This window comes from Aythya fuligula, chromosome 33 (assembly GCF_009819795.1).
Source record: "Aythya fuligula isolate bAytFul2 chromosome 33, bAytFul2.pri, whole genome shotgun sequence".
In the NCBI taxonomy this organism is placed as follows: domain Eukaryota; kingdom Metazoa; phylum Chordata; class Aves; order Anseriformes; family Anatidae; genus Aythya; species Aythya fuligula.
In genome coordinates, this window is record NC_045591.1 from 942,666 (window position 1) to 962,018 (window position 19,353).

The following is a 19,353-nucleotide window of genomic DNA, read 5'->3' on the forward strand; positions in this document are numbered from 1 at the left end:
TAAGAAGAAAAGACAACTTAGGATGACAAAGTAGTTTACAGCTTGGAATTGCTATTACAGTTACTAAGAAAGAAGGGGAATTCTCTATACCCTGAAGAACGACTGCACTGATCACTATGGAGCTGCAGCCAAAGCCTACATAGCTTATAAAAAAAAAGGAAGCTCAAAATATGAAGTGTCCAACATAGTAATCAACAGAACGACAGCATGAAATCATAGAATGGCTTGGGTTGGAAGGGACCTCAAAGATCATCCAGTTCCAACCACCCTGCCATAGGCAGGGACACCACTCACTAGATCAGGTTGCTCAGGGCCTTGTCCAGTCTGGTCTTGAACCAAGGATGAGGCATTCACAACTTCTCTGGGCAACCTGTTCCAGTGCCTCGCCACCCTCCAAGTGAAGTATTTCCTCCTAACCTCTAATCTAAATCTCACCTCTTTTAGTTTAAAGCCATTCCCCCTTATCCTGTCTTTATCTGATTAAGAATAGTTGTTCCCCATCTTTTTTTTTACGTCCCCTTTAAGTACTGCAAGGTTGCAATGGGGTCACCCCAAAGCCTTCTCTTCTGTAGGTTGAAAAGCCCCAGCTCTCTTAGCCTTTCTTCATAGGAGAAGTGTTCCATCCCCTTGAGCACTTCTGTAGCCCCCCTCTGGACCTGCTCTTAAAAGATAAACATCCTTCTTGTTCTGGGGGGCCCAGACCTGGACACACTACTTCAAGTGGGGCCTTAGAAGGGCAGAATAGAGGGAGACAATCCCCTCCCTTAACCTGCTGGCCATTCCTCTGTTGATGCAGCCCAGGATTCAGTTGGCATTCTGGCCTGCAAGCATGCACTCCTGGCTCATTTCAAGCTTTTCATTCACCAGAACCCCCAAGCCATTCTCTGCAGGACTGCTCTCAAAGAGTGCTTCTCCTAGTCCGTCTTCATGTCCAGGATTGCCCCAAAGCTAGAGGCCATGTTGGGGAGATGCAGTTCTCGGGCACTGGACTTCCTGGAGGCCATGTTGGGTGCCCAGAGCATGTCGGGAGATGCAGTTCTCCAGCATGGGCTTTCGGGCGGCCATGTTGGGTGCCTCTTTTGTTCAAAAACACTGCTGCAAAGCTCATGTAACCATCTCCTGATAAGTTGCTAGTGTATCAACATCCTGCCTTCCTGTCTCACGCTGGGCCAACATGACCAAATAAAGAAAGAAGTTGAACCACAACGCTGAGGAAGACTACGGCCTTCATCTTCACGACCACCAGAGGGACAGAGACGACCCCCTAGCAACAGTACGCGCAGTCACAGAATATACCAGGATGTGCTGCGTAATCCCGGAATTACCAAGATATAAAAAGGGACCCTGGCGGGGGTGAGGTGCGTGCCGTTGGCGGAGCCGAGACTCCCCGGCCGCCCAGCGCTGTTTTGCTTGCTGTTGCTTACTCAATAAATTCCTTTCTATTATTAATGCAATGCTCTCTGAAAATTAATTAAGGGGGCAACTTATAACAAAAGGAAATGCATTTTTTTTTTTTTTTACAAGCTCTTATGCTCCAAAGTTCAGGACCATGGAGTCTGTGATATGGGGTGTTATCTTTTCATTTTACTAAAGAAACTGAAAATGGCTATCAGTAAGAAAAAAGATAAAAAATGGATGCTGACAGTATAGTTTCGCTAAGGAGATAATGTGACATTGAGAAAGCATGTTTACTGCACAATATTTGTTGGCATGAGAGTCATCAAAGATAACAAGACATTCAAAAGCAGCTCTAATTGAAAATAGTGGCATGGTGTTAGCACAATGAAATGGACCACAGAAGCCTTATGACAGAAACACAAGGGTATTCTGGCTCCAAAGTAGGGCAGTGCTGATGCGGTGGACACTACTGTGTAATTGCGTGCTACAATAGCAAAACAGAAACTTTGTGATGGAGAGAGGTTGGTTGGTTGTTTTTTGAATCTTTGCACTGCTTGAAAGCTTGGCAACAGTTAGGTTTAGGGTTAGAGGTTTGTGTTAATAGGGGTTAGGGTTAGGCCTAATATTAGGGGGGGAAGGACAAACCTTGATATTAAGGGGAAAGGCAAGAAAAGGATGGTGGGGGACCCAAAAATTGTGGGGGGGAACCCCTGAAATTGGGGGAGAATCCCCAAAATTGGAGGGTAACCCCAAAACTGGGGGTGCGAAGCCCCAAATTAGGGGAAGGAACCCCTAAATTGTGGGGAAGAACCCTGAAATGTAGAGGTGATACACCAAAATTGAGGGGAAACCCCCAGAACTGGATGGGAACCCCCTCCTCCCCCCCCCCCAAAGAAAAGGGAGGGCATAGGAGGGCAAAAAATGGCGTCCTACAGCAAGCTGAGAGGTTCAATTTTCCAGGGAACGCTGGGAAATGTAGTTTTTTGGCACTGGGTTTCCAGGAAGCCATGTTGGCTTCCCAGAGCATTGAGGGAGGTGTAGTTCTCGAGAAGCCGCTTACTGGGCGGCCATGTTGAGAATACAGGGTTGTTGAGAATACAATACAACCCTAACGGCTGCATATAGCAAACAAATCCTTCATCGTCTGACCCGAGAAGCACTCTCCATTCACAGAGTGAAAGATGCAGTGCAACTTGTAAGTGTTTAGAATTAAATCAATAACTTTTTTGCTGTGGCATGTATAAAAAGCACGGGCAGAGCTTGAGAATTCAGGCCATTGACTGACTGTGTCACAGCTCTCACAGGTGATTACAAAAGAGGAAGCAGAAGATCTCTGCCATTTGGAGAAGCTGATAGATCTAATCATTCCGCGTGGTTCATCCCAGCTAGTCAGGAATATCCAGAAAGCTGCTAAGGGAATTCTATTGATGGGACGCAGTGAAGGGATCTGTCACGTGTACGTGGACACAGATGCCAGCATTGAGAAGTGTGATAAATTAGTGAGGGTTTGTTCATTGTCTTTGAGGAATTTGGAGAATCTGCTGGGGAGAAAAGGTTGTAAAATTTAATGACCTTGATAAGGGAGGAAGCAGGAAAGGGTGTTGGGTGAACATCCTTGAGTTAAACCAGACTCTGTGAAATTCCTTACCACAAGACATCCTTTTTGCCGCTTCACTACCCCCACCTGAACATGAAGCAGAGGAATAACGACCCCCCCCCCCCCCAACAATAGACTGCGCAGCCTCAGCCAGTTCAACAAGTCCTGATAAGCCGGAATTCAACTGCTATAAAACAGCAACACTGGAAAGGGAAGTTGTGTGCTGTTGTGAAGCAGAGACTCCCCAGCCACCCAGCGCTGTTTTGCTTGTGTCTGCTTACTTGATTAATAAAATAATTTCAATAGACCAGTAAATTGTGTGGTCTAATTTATAACAATTTGGTGCCGTGACTCGGATGAAGGCAATCTGATTGAAAGACCTTCGGAGGGGGCGCCCCGCTGATTTCAGCGGCCTTCACTAGGACTACTTTCATTCAAATCCTTCACCGATGAACCCAAAAATTAGACACAAGCAAATAAAACCAGTAAACCCCAGGCAACCTTTGTGCACGAAGCCCGAACGAAGACCCACGGGGTGGGTAAGTATAGGCCGGTGATCCGTTCGGTTGGGGTTGGGTATCCTGGAGTGTGTCGTTGTGAGACGTCCAATTGCGGACGAAGCGAGTGTGGACCCCTCGGTAGTGCGGTTCCCACATCCCGTGAGGGACTGGGCCACGAAAAGGGGGAAGCGATCCATGCGTGTGTGTGTGAAGGTGTTCCGGAAGATGGGACAGAAGAAGAGTAAGCCTTCTGGTCCCATGGGTGGGGTAATGTCTGATGTTAGGTTACCCCGAGATTAATGATTAAAAATTGGGAGGATTCCCCTTTTAGGCGGGGAAGGAATAAAGTAAAAATGATACATTATTGTGTTGAAGTTTGGGGTGGTAAACAGATTCGAGGAGACCACCTTTACTGGCCTGTATTTGGGTCTTTTGAAGATTGGGTTTGTCAGGCCTAAATATTTATGTAAACTCAAAGGAACCCTTTAGTCTGGAAGAAAGTGAGTATGCGCACCTCTGGATAAATTCAGATACGAGGACGCATCTATATCCTCTAAAAGAAAAAGGAGGGCGGGATAAAAAGAGAAAGGATTTAGAAGTCCCGACACCGCCCCCGCCCTATATTCCACCGCCCGCACCAACGGCTCCCGTCCTTAATGGACTCCCCGAATTAGCTAATCCAGGAGAATCGGAATCAGATCATGAAACACAGGGGCCGGTAACCAGAAGCAGGGCAAGAAATCAGAAATCTGCTTTAAGGGAGGGATTATATCCTCTATGAGAAATAGCGATGGGGGGACCCCAGCCAGGAATGGAATATGTGGCCATCCCCATTAACTCTGGGGATGTCCGAGATTTTAAGAAAAGGACAGGAGGAGGGTAAGCAAGCTTTAATGGCAACTGGCATAGTGTTTGCAGCTGCTGAGGAATATTCTAACTGGAATAATAACTGTACATTGTATATTGTATATATAAAAGCCCGGGCATTTTTGTTAAAGTATTCTTTTATTCATATGTTAATATGAAAATATGTAAATATAAGAACTGCCATTGAGGTGTATGTCTAAGGGAACAAAATTTGCCCAGGCATATCATCGGCTCATCAGGTTTAAATGTCCTCAGTGTAATTGTCAACAGGCAGTTAATTTACAGTGGTTTGATTTTATTTGTGTATCTATATATTGTGAATTTTGGAGGGATTGGTATTGACTAGTAAAGAGCTTCTAGGAAAACAGTGGAATATTAACCACGGTAGATTACAATAGGAAATGTTCAAAGCAAAGAAACCCCGAGGAAAAGCCCCCTAGGGTGTATACTAACACATTGGAGGGATATAGTGGGGTGAGAGGGCACAGAAAGTAAAAGAACTCTTATCAAATATTGTAATCAATGGTGGCCACTTTATAAACTAGAGGATGGAGCGGAGTGGCCCCTAAATGGAACTATTAATTATAACACCATATTACAGTTAATGTTGTTTTTGTGGAAAGAAGGAAAATGGGATGAAATGTGGTATATTGATTGATATGTTGTTTCAGTATCTTGGAGGGAAAAGGTATGGAATTAAGTTGGACTCAGAATGAGCCTTTGGTGCTGGTATTAGAAAAGTACGGGCTGGAGAAAGATAAAGGAAGTGTTAAAAGGGTTGCTGAAGGTGTTAAAGGTGTGGCATGTAATATTTAACAGAGCTGTTTGAAGTTGAATGAGCAGGGAAAGAGGATGTAGGCATTATCTAAGTAACAGTCTAGAAGTTTTGGTATATTTGCATATTTGCTGTGGTGTTTGTTCAGTTTCCCAAGCATCAGGGAGGGGGGTGAACAGCCTGCTCCACCAGGGGCCTCTCCAGCAGCCGCAGGGGGGCTTCGGCTCCAGCGCCTGGAGCGCCTCCTTCCCCTTCCTTCTGCACTGACTTTGGTGTCTGCGGGGGGGTTTCTCGCTCTCCCAACTGCTGTTGAGCAGCAGGTTTTTGTTTGTTTCTTTGTTTGTTTGTTTTCGTGGATGTGCTCTCACAGAGGCACGGACTGTGTTGCTCATGGCTTGGCTCTGGGCAGCAGTGGGCCCCTTTGGGGCCAGATGAAATTATCCCTTATCTACCACGGGGAGGTTTCTGCGTTTTTCTCACGGGGGCTGCCACTGCAGTTTCCCACTCCCACACCCCTCACACCCCCCCCGAACCTTGCCATCAAACCCAATACACTGGGGAACAGCTAAGTCATTACTGACTTGTAAAGCATCAGGGATTAAATTAACTAATGAAACCCTAAATGTGATGGGGGTAGAAGGGACTGGGATAACAGTGCCATTTTTGGGGAATACTAAGCTGAGACCAGGGGATAAAATGATCACTGGGCAATTATTGTATGTATCCAAGGCGGAAACTAACTTGTTGGGAAGGGATTTGATGATTAAATTGGGCATTCAAATAGTAAATTGTTAGACTGGAATAACAGTGTTATTAATGGAGTGCTCTCAGGCCCTGAGAGCAAACATACCTGGATATTCACCTCTGACTGGAAAGACCCTGAAATGGGGACGGAAGCAACAATATAGGTGGACAATTTTACCTCAGGGGTTTACAGGGCCACCTATCTATTTGGGTAAATTCTAAAAAAGGTTTTGGAGCAATTACAACCTCCCAAGGAGGTATTAATGTTACAAATATGTGGATCATTTTAAGGAAAATTGATACTCCCTGATGGGAGAGAAATGCTGAATAAAGTGATAATGAGGCAAATATTAACTGTTTTACATCAGAAGAATCATTGGGAGGTGCAAGCAATGTGTGATGTTGTTCTAAGAAAGCAGGTCTGTGTAGGAATATATACTTTAGGGAAGCACACATGCAGAGGATGTACTATATGTCAAAAGGTAAATAAAAAGGTCTTCTGTAACCTATCTTGAGGGGGACAGGAGCCAGGGCTTTGACCTTTCCAAAGTATACAGGTAGACTTTACTGAGTTACTTGTTTGTCCTAATTGACCACGTGACTGAATGAGCGTAAAGCTTTACTGCAAGGATTAAAGCAGGCCTTAGAGATTGAGTGGGATTTTCACAGCCCCTGGCACCCCTCCTCTTCTGGAAAGGTAGAGCGAATGAATGGTGAAATTAAGAAACAACTAACAAAACTTATGCTGGAAACTAAGGCTTCTTGGGTAAAATGCTTACCCCTTGCACTGTTAAACATATGGATGCAGCCCAGAACTGATGTAGGAATTTCTCCTTTTGAAATGCTATATGGTATGCCCTATGACTTGGAATTGCCACGTGATCACCCTCAATTCTAATTAAGACTTGGAAAGAGACTTTTTTTTTAACACCACGATGGGGAAGCCCCCTATGTTGTTTTGCTTACTGCAGAAAAAGCCATCCGGACTGCAGAGAAAGGATGGACACATGCCAGCCACGTTAAAGGACCCATTTGTGACGAGAAGTGGGAGATCGCTCCAGGAAACAAATACCTGAAGCTCACATTGCGACGAACTTGATAGGTACCGTGGGTTAAGGTAGAGGCTCTCCCCTGGAGAACACTACTGCTGCCAAGAAGAACTAAAACCTTGTAGTTGGCTGCAACCCAACTGACAAGTGAGGCAGAGGAGTGAATAAGTGGGGAAAGAAATGGGCCTCAGCCATTCCTATTGGTATTTGGGGGTTCTCGCAGTGATTTCATCCTGCATAGCGACTCAACACCACCCCCACCAACCTTTTAAATGGACTTTAAGTCGATTTGAAGATCAACAGGTTATTGCAACCCAGATAACATCGGGGGGGCCAAGCTTTACTTTTACACTATGTCAGCTGATCTCAAGGCCCCGATGCTGGGAATATATGGGATTTTATTTCTGCCCAAGTTCTAACCTGGGAAAGGGGTACTGTAAATGCCTGAACGTGTATTATTGTGCATACCGGGGGTGTGAAACCATTGCTACGGACTGGACACTCGGGGCTGGTCGGGATAAATTCTTACAAGTGGAATATAGGCTGCAAGGTTGTAACCGACAATTGGATCCTTGTTACAGGTGGCGAGGGCATGGTATAGGGTATACAGGAACCTTCCACGGAAATAAAGAAATTTGCAAGGTTCTATCTATAAATATAACAAACTTGGACGATACTAGCTGGGTACTAGGAAACACGTCAGATTTTACGAACATGGAACAGATAGGGGAGGACTCATACTAATAAAGAAGGAAAAACCCGAGACTTCCAAGGTAGTCGGGCCTAATAAAGAGTTAATAGGGGAAGGTTTGGTTGTCCAGACTGTAAAGATACCCGGGCCCAAAGAGTCGTGGTGAATGGAGCCAAGTCCAGTTGGAGGCCACTCACTAGTGGCGTCCCCCAGGGCTCGGTGCTGGGGCCGGTCCTCTTTAATATCTTCATCGATGATCTGGATGAGGGCATCGAGTGCACCCTCAGTAAGTTCGCAGATGACACCAAGTTAGGTGCGTGTGTCGATCTGCTTGAGGGTAGGAAAGCTCTGCAGGAGGATCTGGATAGGCTGCACCGATGGGCTGAGGTCAACTGCATGAAGTTTAACAAGGCCAAGTGCCGGGTCCTGCACCTGGGGCGCAATAACCCCAAGCAGAGCTACAGGCTGGGAGAGGAATGGTTGGAAAGCTGCCAGGCAGAGAAGGACCTGGGAGTGATGGTGGATAGTCGGCTGAATATGAGCCAGCAGTGTGCTCAGGTGGCCAAGAAGGCCAATGGCATCCTGGCTTGTATCAGGAACAGTGTGACCAGCAGGGCTAGGGAGGTGATCGTCCCCCTGTACTCAGCTCTGGTGAGGCCGCACCTCGAGTACTGTGTTCAGTTTTGGGCCCCTCGCTACAAGAAGGACATGGAGGTGCTTGAGCGGGTGCAGAGAAGGGCGACGAAGCTGGTGAGGGGCCTGGAGAACAAGTCCTACGAGGAGCGGCTGAGGGAGCTGGGCTTATTCAGCCTGGAGAAGAGGAGGCTCAGGGGTGACCTTATCGCTCTTTTTAGGTACCTCAAGGGAGGCTGTAGCGAGGTGGGGGTTGGCCTGTTCTCCCACGTGCCTGGTGACAGGACGAGGGGGAATGGGTTTAAGTTGAGCCAGGGGAGTTTTAGGTTAGATGTTAGGAAGAACTTCTTCACTGAAAGGGTTGTGAGGCACTGGAACAGGCTGCCCAGGGAAGTGGTGGAGTCACCATCCCTGGAAGTCTTCAAAAGACGCTTAGATGTAAAGCTTAGGGATATGGTTTAGTGGAGGGCTGTTAGCGTTAGGTTGGAGGTTGGACTCGATGACCTTGAGGTCTCTTCCAACCTAGAAAATTCTGTGATTCTGTGACTGCCCAACCTACTACAGTGTTTTCTAATAAGTTGACAGAGTTATCCTTTCCCACACTGCTTCCAAGCATTGTGAAAAAAGAAAGGGGTTGTACCCGAGGAGATAACTGAAGGGTGCTGGCTATGTGTAAGTGTTAAGCCCCCATATTCAAATTCTTCCAAGTGCAGTTGGGGTCAGGAAATCGGGATAACTGACCCAAGTTACGGGAAAAGGTAGATGTATCGGCACAGTTCCAAGAGATAAAAATGATCTGTGCCATGCCACTGAAAAAAAAATGTACCAAACACACAAATGGTTAATTCCTGCAAACAAAACTAGGTGGGTATGTTCATTGTTGGGAGTCACTCCTTACCTATCTTTAAAATTGTTTAACACATCTCATGATTTTTGTGTACAGGTGGTCATTATACCAAGGATTCTATACCACTCTGAAGAGTATATGTATACCCATCACACAGTGGCTGAATACCATCTGGTAAAGATCATACTGGAGTGGTAAGAGATACAATGACTAAATTGCGGGAAGGATTAGAAAAACGCAAAAGGGAAAATGAGGCTCGTCAGAATTGGTATGAATCCTGGTTTAATTACTCACCTTGGCTTACTACCCTGCTATCAACCATAGCAGGGCCCCCTTGTTGTTACTTATATTAACACTGACTTTTGGACCATGTATATTCAATCAAGTAATCGCAATTGTGAAAAGTCGATTAGAAGCTGCTCATCTTATGCTTTTGCGTGCCAAGTATGAATCTCTTGAGCAGGAGGAGGACAACGCAGAAACTTCGATGCTCAGCAAGCAGATATTGCAAAAATTCAATGAACAAAATATGTTAGAAAAAGAAAAAGGAGGGATTGTGATAAATTAGTAGGGGTTTGTTCATTGTCCTTGAGAATTTAAAGAATCTACTGAGGAGATAAGGTTTCACAACTCACGGCATTGTAACATGGGGACAAATGGGGAAGGGGGATTGGGTGAACATCCTTGTTAAAACAAAGATTTTGTAAGATACCACCCACCCACTGCAAGACATCCTGTTTTGCCCCCACCTGAACATAAGCACAATGCATGATCACCGGAGGAAGAATAACGACCCCCAACAACAGACTGTGCAGTCTCAGGACAGGTCTCGACAGGTCTCGACAAGCCGGAACTTAAGTGCTATAAAACAGCGACACTGGAAAGGGGAAGTTGCGTGCCGTGGTGGAGCGGAGACTCCCCAGCTGCCCAGCGCTGTTTTGCTTGTGTCTGCTTACTTGATTAATAAAATAATTTCAGTAGACCAGTAAATTGTGTGGTCTAACTTATAACAATTTACACTTGGCAAATAGTGTATACAAGCAGTGATTCATGCAGGAAAACATGGTAAAATAGACAGGTCATGTTTTGGTGATGTTAAAAAGGTCATACTAAGAGAAATATGTTTTTTTGTTTGTTTGTTTTTTTGGGGGGAAGTGAAGGGTTAATTTATGGATTTTATGTGACGACTGGTGGATTTCCACAAGCACCCAACAGCTCCCGCCCCTTAATACAGGGGGGAGGACTTGATGTTACTGTTGTCTAATCTGACTTCAGAACAGTAAACACGTAAATTCATGTCAGGGTTTATCAACCAAATTTATAGTTGCAGAAGAAAATGCCAGCTTACAGGCACCTTTCCTGAAAGCCTTCAAAGGCAGGGATTCTAATCAGCAAGTCTGAAGTATCATAGATTATCCTGAGTTGCAAGGGACCCATGAGGATTACCAAATTCAACCCCTAGCTCCACACAGGACCACCCAGAAATCAGACTATACATCTGAGAGCGTTGCCAAAACACTCCTTGAATTCCAGCAGGCTCAGTGCCATGACCACTGTCCTGGGAGCCTGTTCCAGTGCTCAGCCACCTCTTGGTGCAGAAACTTTCCCTAACATCCAGCCTGACCCTCCCCTGCCACAGCTCTATGCCATTCCCTCGGTTCCTGTCGCAAGTCTCACAAATGTGGGTCAACCCCAGACCAGCAGCTAAGCATCAGCCAATGCGTTGTTCACTTTTCCCTTCTGCTCTCAAGTGGGAGGAGAAAGAGCAAGAAAGCTCATGGTTTGAAACAAATATATTTTAATTAGCAAATGAGAAAGGGAAAAACAAAACAAGTGATGAAAATACAGTCACTCACCACCTGCCACGAATAGATCAGTGTCCAGCAATGTCCTGAGCAATGTCTACCTTCCTCGAAAGTCCCCTCCCCTCATTTTTTATTGTTGACTATGACATTATATGGCACAGACTATCCCTTTCGTCAGTTTGAATCAGTTGTGGTTATGTCCTCTCCTAACTTTTAGCATACCCTTGACCTACTCACTGTGGGGGAAAAAGAGAAAGCCTTGAAACTGGGTGAGCACTGTTTAGCAACAGCCAAAATAGCGGTTCGTTTAAGGCGCAAATGCAATATATAGCAGTGTAAGGACTACTATGAAAAAAATTAACTCCATCCTGGCTATACCCAGAACAACAAGCTGCACTTTTCACCTGTTATGCATTGGTAAAATCTACAGCACAAAATACTTCTGTTATTGCAGGTGAAGATTCATGCTGGCCCGAAGTTTGCCTCTTACTTGACATTCAGCACCTCAGAAGTGAAATGTCTCCGCACTGAATATGGGGATCTGGAGTGCTGCACTGAGGTTGTGGACAGTGTACAAGAGGCTGTTGAACATATCCACAAGTATGGAAGTTCTCACACGGATGTTATCACAGAGAATGGTTTGTGGCCTAGTCTGTTTCCTTAAGCTTCTGCTTTGGTTTCACTGTGGGATCTTGTTATTAGCATAACTACTTACATTGCAGTAGTTTCTTTTATCTTGGTTCTGTAGTAAGCATAATCAACCGGAACCCTAGGAGCTACATCTATCTATAGTTGTGTTTAATTCAAGGAAAACATGTTGTGTGCCCTTATTCCAGGAGGTGAAGGCATGTGTTTGAGCAACTGGCCAACAACAAGTCAACACATGCTCTTGTCAGGCAGGTTGCTTTGTGTTCTTGTATTGTACAGACTTACCACATCAGACAGTTTTGCAGAAACGTCTCCTGAATCATGGAGATGCCTTTAGACCTCTGAAGGAAGAAGAGGTGAGCTTTTATAGAGGGAATATGGATAGTGGGAAAGATCAGACTATATACGCTTTGTCTTCGCACGTCACTTTTAAGTCTTGCAAACAAGGACCACAAGCGTTTTTCCCCATCTCTCCCAGTCCTTTATTTCCCCGTTCCGCATCTGTAGCGTAAAAGCTGCATATATCTCAGTTCCCAGTTTCTTGCTCCTTTGATGCTGCAAACTTCTGTTCCTATGTGCTGCTCTGTGCTTTTTTCACTCTTCCACATGAGGTTTGAACACTCTGCCACTTCAAAACGTAGCTAGAGCTGCTCCCAGCCAAAGGATGACTCTCGATACAAGCCTAAAACTTCTGAGAGTCAGCTACAGTAAGGTCATTTTGATTTGTGGCTCATCAGTGTGAGATTCAAGCAGGCATCTATTTCTGCACCTTCTGCAGAACTTAAATGAGTAGCACCGAAAAGCTTGCTTTTGATAGTGTAAGCCACTACCTGGTGCACCAGCGATTTAATTGGGTGTGTACTGGAGATAGAGCTCATCTTTAGCATTCGTCCCATTGATCTGGGTGACTGACATGCAGCTTACAGCTGAACTTGTAGTTTAACTGTCTGACTGCAAATTGTAGCTTGGGGCTGCTGTCACTTCTCCCCAGTCATAAGACTATCCCTGTTTGCAAGGTCTAGACTGTAGTAAGAATTAGGCATCTTTTAACTTTCTTCTTGTCTTTGCAAGCTCCTTGTAATATTTACAGTTGTGTCTATGTGCTAAATGTACTCTGAAGAAGGTGTGCGTGAGCATGTTTTAATCCAGGCTGTTAAATGCTGTCTGATAACATTGCAGGTGAAAAGTTCTGCTATTGGATCTGTTCAGGGTATGAGGCTGTGCCTGTTGGACTGCACGATCATGCTGTATGTACTGTATCCTATTTTCTGCTCTGCTTCTTTTTCAGAGAAAACAGCGGAGTTCTTCCTCCAGCATGTGGATAGTGCTTGTGTTTTCTGGAATGCCAGTACCCGATTCTCTGATGGATATAGATTTGGACTCGGTAAGTGCCTGTGGTGTGCAGGCAACTAAGCACCACAAAGCTGTTTGCTCACTTGGCAGTGTAGAAGGAAGGAAAGACTGGAACAAAACTGAGTATCAGTTACCTAAGTAAACAGGTGCACACAGTAGGAATTGCAGAAGACAAGGGAAACATTAATTCCTGAGGTAGAAACTACTAGAAATCTCTGTAGCAGGCTTGACCATGCAGTGCTCTGCATGCTAAAAAATTCTAATTAGGGTTTTATAAGATCATGCAGGGGTCTCTTTAAGAAGGGGGGGGAAAGGACGTAAGATTGCGATCTTGACTAATTTAATTTAGTTCTTATGGTTCAAAGGCTGAACCCTTAAACAAATGCCTGATATATGTAAGACATGCATACCTTTCTGGCTCACTTTTCTCTCTAAAAGTGAAGCTGTAACAGACAGAAGTATAAACACTGCAATTTATAATAGTTAAGTTCCTCTAATCAGAACAGATAAAAATCACTTCTGACACTTGGGGAGGAGTGAAGGAAGGGAGGTCACACTGAATGACTGTTTCTACATAAAGATGCAGAGCTATATACTACAAAGTTGAATATCTTCCGAGGATCAACTTTACTTTGTGTGTTTTCTACAGGTGCTGAAGTTGGAATTAGTACTTCTCGTATCCATGCACGTGGACCAGTGGGAATTGAAGGACTCTTAACTACAAAGTGGTTACTGAGAGGGGACAATCATGTTGTTTCTGACTTCTCAGAGCATGGGAGCATGAAGTATCTCCATGAGAGCCTACCTCTCCCTCAGAGAAATACCAACTGAGAACATTGTGAGAAAATGCAGGGGTAAAATGTTTTTTGAAGACATTCAGGCTTCAGGGTGCTCCCTGTGGGGAGAGATTTGTTTTTCCTCTCCGGGAGCATTGTTCTTGGTCATTGTGCAGTACAATGAATATGAAGTGATCCTATCCGTGACACACATTATTTGCTGCTGTCTGTTGCTGTTTCCTTAGATAGTATCTGCGAACTGACCTTGCTTTTGCCAGAGAGGTTTCGTCAAAACGTACAGATACCATAAGGAGAAGTTTAAACATCTGCTGCATTCTTTTCCTCCCCTTGCTCCCTGCCAGCAAGGATGCCTGGTGGTAGAGTGTAAGTTTTTCTCACTGTCTTTACTTTGAACATCTGTCTTGGTGAACAAACTTGGTAGCTTTTCTTTGGTCGTGTGATCATGGCAGCTCTTGAAAGCTCTAAAGCTTTAAGACACTTACTGTCTGTTTGACCGCTCTGCGATTTCTATGCATTTGGAACGTATGTTTCATTAATGTTTTGACCAAGTAACCTTTTTTATCTAATTTCTTTGTATTTTTTGACAACTGTAGAAAAATAGCACAACTGTGTACAGCGTGAATTTTGTTACCTATTTCTACCAGACGTTTATTTCTCGTGGGTTTTATATGAAATGTAATCCCTCCAAACCAGTCATCCAGATGCAGCACTACTTTGAAGTTTAAAAGAAACCCTGAATAAATGCTTCCTTTTGCATACTGGAAGAAGTGAACTCACATGTGCATGCTGCAACCAGGGGCTCAGTGCAGCCCTCCATAGGTTAAGGTGGTTGGAGTGTCAAGGTGGATGGGAAGGGAGTGGAATGGTGCCACGCTGCAAATGCTGGCAGGGCAGGGAGAGGGATGGGTGCAGGCTGCACAGGGACATCCTCTGCTGTATATCCGTTTCTTGCTGCTAACTTGCCTCTGCACGCTTTGTTGACTGCTGGCATGTGTGTGGTCCTCAGGAGCTGACATAGTGGCACGCAGGGCTTGTCTGGGCATCTGGTTGTCTGCTGGGTAGCCACGTAACCCCCACTCACCCATTTTGGACCATTGTACTCTACTCTGGAACCCTGAGAAACCCATTATGCCTCACACTCCTCTTGTGCTTCGATGCTCTCCTGAGACTTTGTGACAACTGCTTGTGCTGAACCTGCACGCCATTGCAACCATAACTGGTACTGCCCATCAGTGACAAAAGCACTGCACCCAGGTTTGTACGCCTGCAGTAGCATTCCCTGCAATTTCTCTGTCCAGCTACCGCTGTTACTCCTTCCTCTGTCCCACTTGTCTCTTGGTCTTTTTTGATTCCTCTGCCCTTCTCTGCGTCTGTCTTCCTCTATCCTTTCCCCTGTTCTCATGACATTTAATCTAACTTCCCTCTTTTAGTTTAAAAACTCCCTTGCCCTGTCATTATCTGTCTGAGCAAAAAGTTGCTCTCCAACTTTTTTTATAAGCTGCCTTTAGGCACTGAAAGGCGGCAATCGGCTCTCCCTGGAGCTTTTTCTTCTCCATGGTGAACAACTCCAGCTCTCCTGGCCTGTCTTCAGAGGGGAGAATCCCCATCGTTTGTTCTAACTTTGGTCTGGTTAACCATTTCCATTAATGAGGAAACGGTTAAGGCAATTACTCCACAACTACCCAAAGCAGCAGCGATAGTGAGAAGCCCACTTCTGGCATCCATTTCTCAAGCAGGGATGGATGGACGGACAGAAGGACACCGCTTGATGCATTGCCCGCCAGGGGAAGGGGAGTTGCTGTGTGTCCGTGGGTCTAGGTTCCGCAGCTGGGTGGGTGCGGAGAGGGCAGGGGCTGGGGGGGAAGGGGGGTTGTCCCCATGTCTGTCAGCCACTGGCCCCTTGGAGTGTGGGGGCAGCCCTGCTGGGTGGGGTGGGGGGCTGCCTATTGCGGGACCCGGGGGGGCAGCCCTGTGCTGTCTTTGCTCCCTGGCCCGGGGGGGGCTGCTCTGCGCAGGCAGAGCGTGGCCGGGGTTGCTTGCGGTGGCTCAAGTGTGTGGGGGGACTGGGGGTCACCGGCTGGACCCCCAGGGCAGGGGAGAGCGTCCTCAGGGGGAGAGTGGTCCTCAGGCCTTCCCAGAGGGAAGCCACGCTGTGATTGGCTGGGGGGGTGGAGGGGGGTATAGAGAGGGCAGCTGGAGGAGGTGCGGTTGTGCGCGCTTGGCCGACGGCCCTCTGGGTTGGCTGGACTGCTCTGCCCCGAGGCATGCTGGGAGCTGTAGTTCTGTGGTACCGGGCGGCCACGTGGGCTCCGGGCTGCGCGGCCGGGCTTTCCCCGGGCTGGGGCTGGGCTGTGTGCGCCGGGAGGTGCAGGTTGCTGCTGGGTGTAATTTTAAGCTTGGAAATAGAGGGAGAGTGAGGGAAGGAAAAAAAGCAAAGCCTTACAGAGCCTCGGCTCCACCGAGGAGTGAATAATAGTCTGTCTGCTTCTGGAAGAACAGTACTGATGTATCAGCAGACTCATATGCAAGCTGATCCAAACTGGGTGCACCTCGGGTGTACCTTGTCTATTAACTATCTCTGACGTTGTGCTGCCTCAATAATATCAGTGGATGTACCCAGCACCACCTTGGGGCTACATAGAACATGGAAGTTTCTAGTACGTTAATGTTACTCTGTTAACAAAACTGACATGCTATCTGCTTGCTGTTTCTATTTTTTTTTTCTGTTCAATAGTCTCCTCAGAAGTTGTGGACATGTCGTGTATCTTTTCTGTACTTCCAGGATTCATTCATCAGGAAAGACGACCATGAAACCTGATGGCTGTGGACAACCATCTACCAGATGGTTGTTGCAGATGCTTTTGGTCAACTTCGTCTTCTTAGCTCGCCTTTTCCTATATCTTGAGTCGAATTTTTGTGCAGTGCTATGTTTGCAGTGGCAACGTTGTGGCCGAGGTGTTTTTGATTAAAAATGATCTTATCTGTAATAGTTAATTCACCGCATGTGGCTTTGTGGAATGACTCCCACAATCATAACATTTTTCTTCTTTATCACAGATATGAGAAAAGCTCTTTTCAGAGATGGAGAAGGAATTAATTATACCTCTGCCTTATCCTGTGAGACCAGAAGACATGGAGTAAATGGAAATTGCGATTCTCAGGAGACGCACTAAGAGTCTTGGGTTCCTTTTCTACCTTCCCCCTAAGGCCTTGGGTACATTGGGTTCACCCTGGGAAGGGCATGTTGCTCAGGGCAGTTCCTACCTGAGACAACGTGGGGTGTGTTTTTCTGCTGTTTTTCAGTGCGGTTCGCACTGCTTCCATTATTGAGAAAATGGTTTGGGAAGATGTCTGCCATTTCTCAGGATTTTCTGCCACTGCCTGCTGGCAGAAAAAAACAGTAATACAGGTGAAGCCATGTAGGACTTCCCCGAGGTAAGCCTTCAACGGACGGGGACCCCTAAACTCATGCGCTGAGCATTCAAGACAAATGTCCGTGGCACAAAGATCAAGGACGACTTCTCAGAGGTAAGCAGCTTTCCCTTTGTTTCCCCATCCTCTCGGGAGCTGTCTTTACTATGGTTGTACACACTTCAGGCTCACAACACTTGTTTTCTCCTCTACTTAGTATTGCTAGTCCCTGCCTGGTGTTGGGTCAAAGTCTACAGGTTGATGTGTTTGCAAGTTGAAAGAGAAAAGTACATCTATTTAAGGTGACATCTAGTAGGATCATTTAAAGTAAATTAATCTATGTAGGAGTAGGTGCCCTTATTGCATGCAGCTCTTCTTCAGGTGAGTAATTCTTATAGCATAAGTAATTCTTTTCCCATGTTTCATTCATGATGTTTGTAGTGTGCCTCTTTATGTGTGTATTTGGCCTGGAGCTGTCCTGCCTGGCAATTAGTGATGGTAGCTAAAGTGGTGTTCCATCAGTGCAATAATACATCGTGCTGACTGTTTTGGAAAAGACATCTGGTCTGTCTCTGGGCAAATACTCAAGCTCTGGGCGAGTACTCAAAGGCAGCTGGCACAGAGTCTTTCTGCTTTTTTTTCCAGCAGTAGGTAAACATTAGGAGGAACCGGTCAAAGGAAACAGTGCTGTCTGGAACCATCAAGTTCTTGTTCAGCAACTTAGTGACTGGCTTGATCTACTTCACAGATGTAGAGGCAAGTGGACTGCTCTTTTGAAATAATAAAATTAAAAACATAAGGTTTGTCAAAGATGGCAGTGCATGTTTGCAGTCTGTTTATTGCTTTTGCCAGTGGTAGATAACATTTATAAGGAATCGGTCAAAGGAAAGAGCGCCTTCTGGAACTGTGAAGCTCTGTGTTGGCAACTCGGTGACTGGCTGGACCTACTGTCCATCTCCAGAGGGAAGCAGACTGCTGTTTTGAAATTAAAAAATACTAATAAAAAAAAAAATAAAATATGGTGCTGCTCTGTGGCGCCCGGAGGACTGCCACTCTGCATAGCAGTTAAAAAGAATGTGGTTTGGAGATGGAGAGCAGCAGACATAAAGCAGCTGAGAAGGGAGATACAAGTATTGCAGTAGGTAGGCTGTGGTTATGAGGTGCCTCAGGATGTGTTTTTTTTTCTTGTTTCCGCCCTTCCCTCATGCAGCCTTGGAGAGGTGAAGTCCCCATGTTGTAGAGTGGTGCAAATAGGTGGGAGGGTTGTCAGCCCAGTAAGTTTCCTTCAGCAATGCTAAGGCAAGTCTTTGAAGAGAAACAGCCTGGTTGCTTCTCCTGCACCCTGTTGAAATAAGCCAGACCAAAAACAGGGCTGCTGTTCCTCCTGCTCTCTTTACCTCTTCTCATCTTGCAAAGGAATGGTCCAGCAATTCGGGTCAATAGGGGATAAGAGAACAAAGGGGTTTCAGAATAACTGCTAACTATCACAACTGCTGCATGGGACACTATGCAAGTCTCTGACATCCAGCCAAGATGGACAAAGGAGAAGGACAAGGAAAAAGCCTGGGAGGAAGACTATGATCCTTCAGTATGAGAGACCCCCAGAGGGACCACCAGAGACTGATATGCACGCGCCAGTGAGCGGGTTCGGATTCCAGGAACTAATTATAATAACCCTGCCTTTTCTAGAAGTAGTAATGAATATGTATTAGACTAGGAGCATAAAAACCATCTGCCTGTTGTAACTCATGTGCGTCTTGGTGGAGCAGAGACTCCTGGTGCACCAAGTGCTGTTTGCTTACCTCTATTCATTTAATAAATTGTAAACTTTGATTGTAATCCTATTCGGAATTTAGTCATTTATTACAACAGACAACCTTGTAAAATGCAGACAACCAGAATCCTTACTGCCATTAGGTGGAAATCATGGTGTAAGAAACATTACCACCTCAAAGCGTAAAAGCCTTAAAAGAAATGTGACATGTAACAGGCCAGCAGGTGTGTATTTTCTGTGAAGCACCAGATAGAGTATGAACCTGGATTGCACAGTTAATGGGGAAACAGGGGAGGGTCCCAGTCCTTGGGAGGAAAAAAAAAAGTATATAAACTGTGTATGGAATTAGTAGGCACCCTTCTGCTTGCGGGACGCCCGCCATCGTAATCTCGAATAAAAATGCTACTGTACTGAGATCCTCTCCTGAGCCTGTTACTGGCTACAGATTGATTCACGGTTTTAAG

The 19,353-nt window shown here is 45.7% G+C and overlaps 1 long non-coding RNA gene across 1 annotated transcript; it reads left to right on the forward strand.

The window, feature by feature from the left end:
• The first annotated feature begins 7,574 nt into the window (after positions 1 to 7,574).
• LOC116500280 lies at positions 7,575 to 15,809 on the forward strand. The gene is made up of 3 exons (XR_004254276.1): positions 7,575 to 7,723; positions 7,779 to 7,780; positions 15,799 to 15,809. It is a non-coding gene; the product is annotated as an uncharacterized LOC116500280 (long non-coding RNA).
• The last annotated feature ends 3,544 nt before the right edge of the window (positions 15,810 to 19,353 follow it).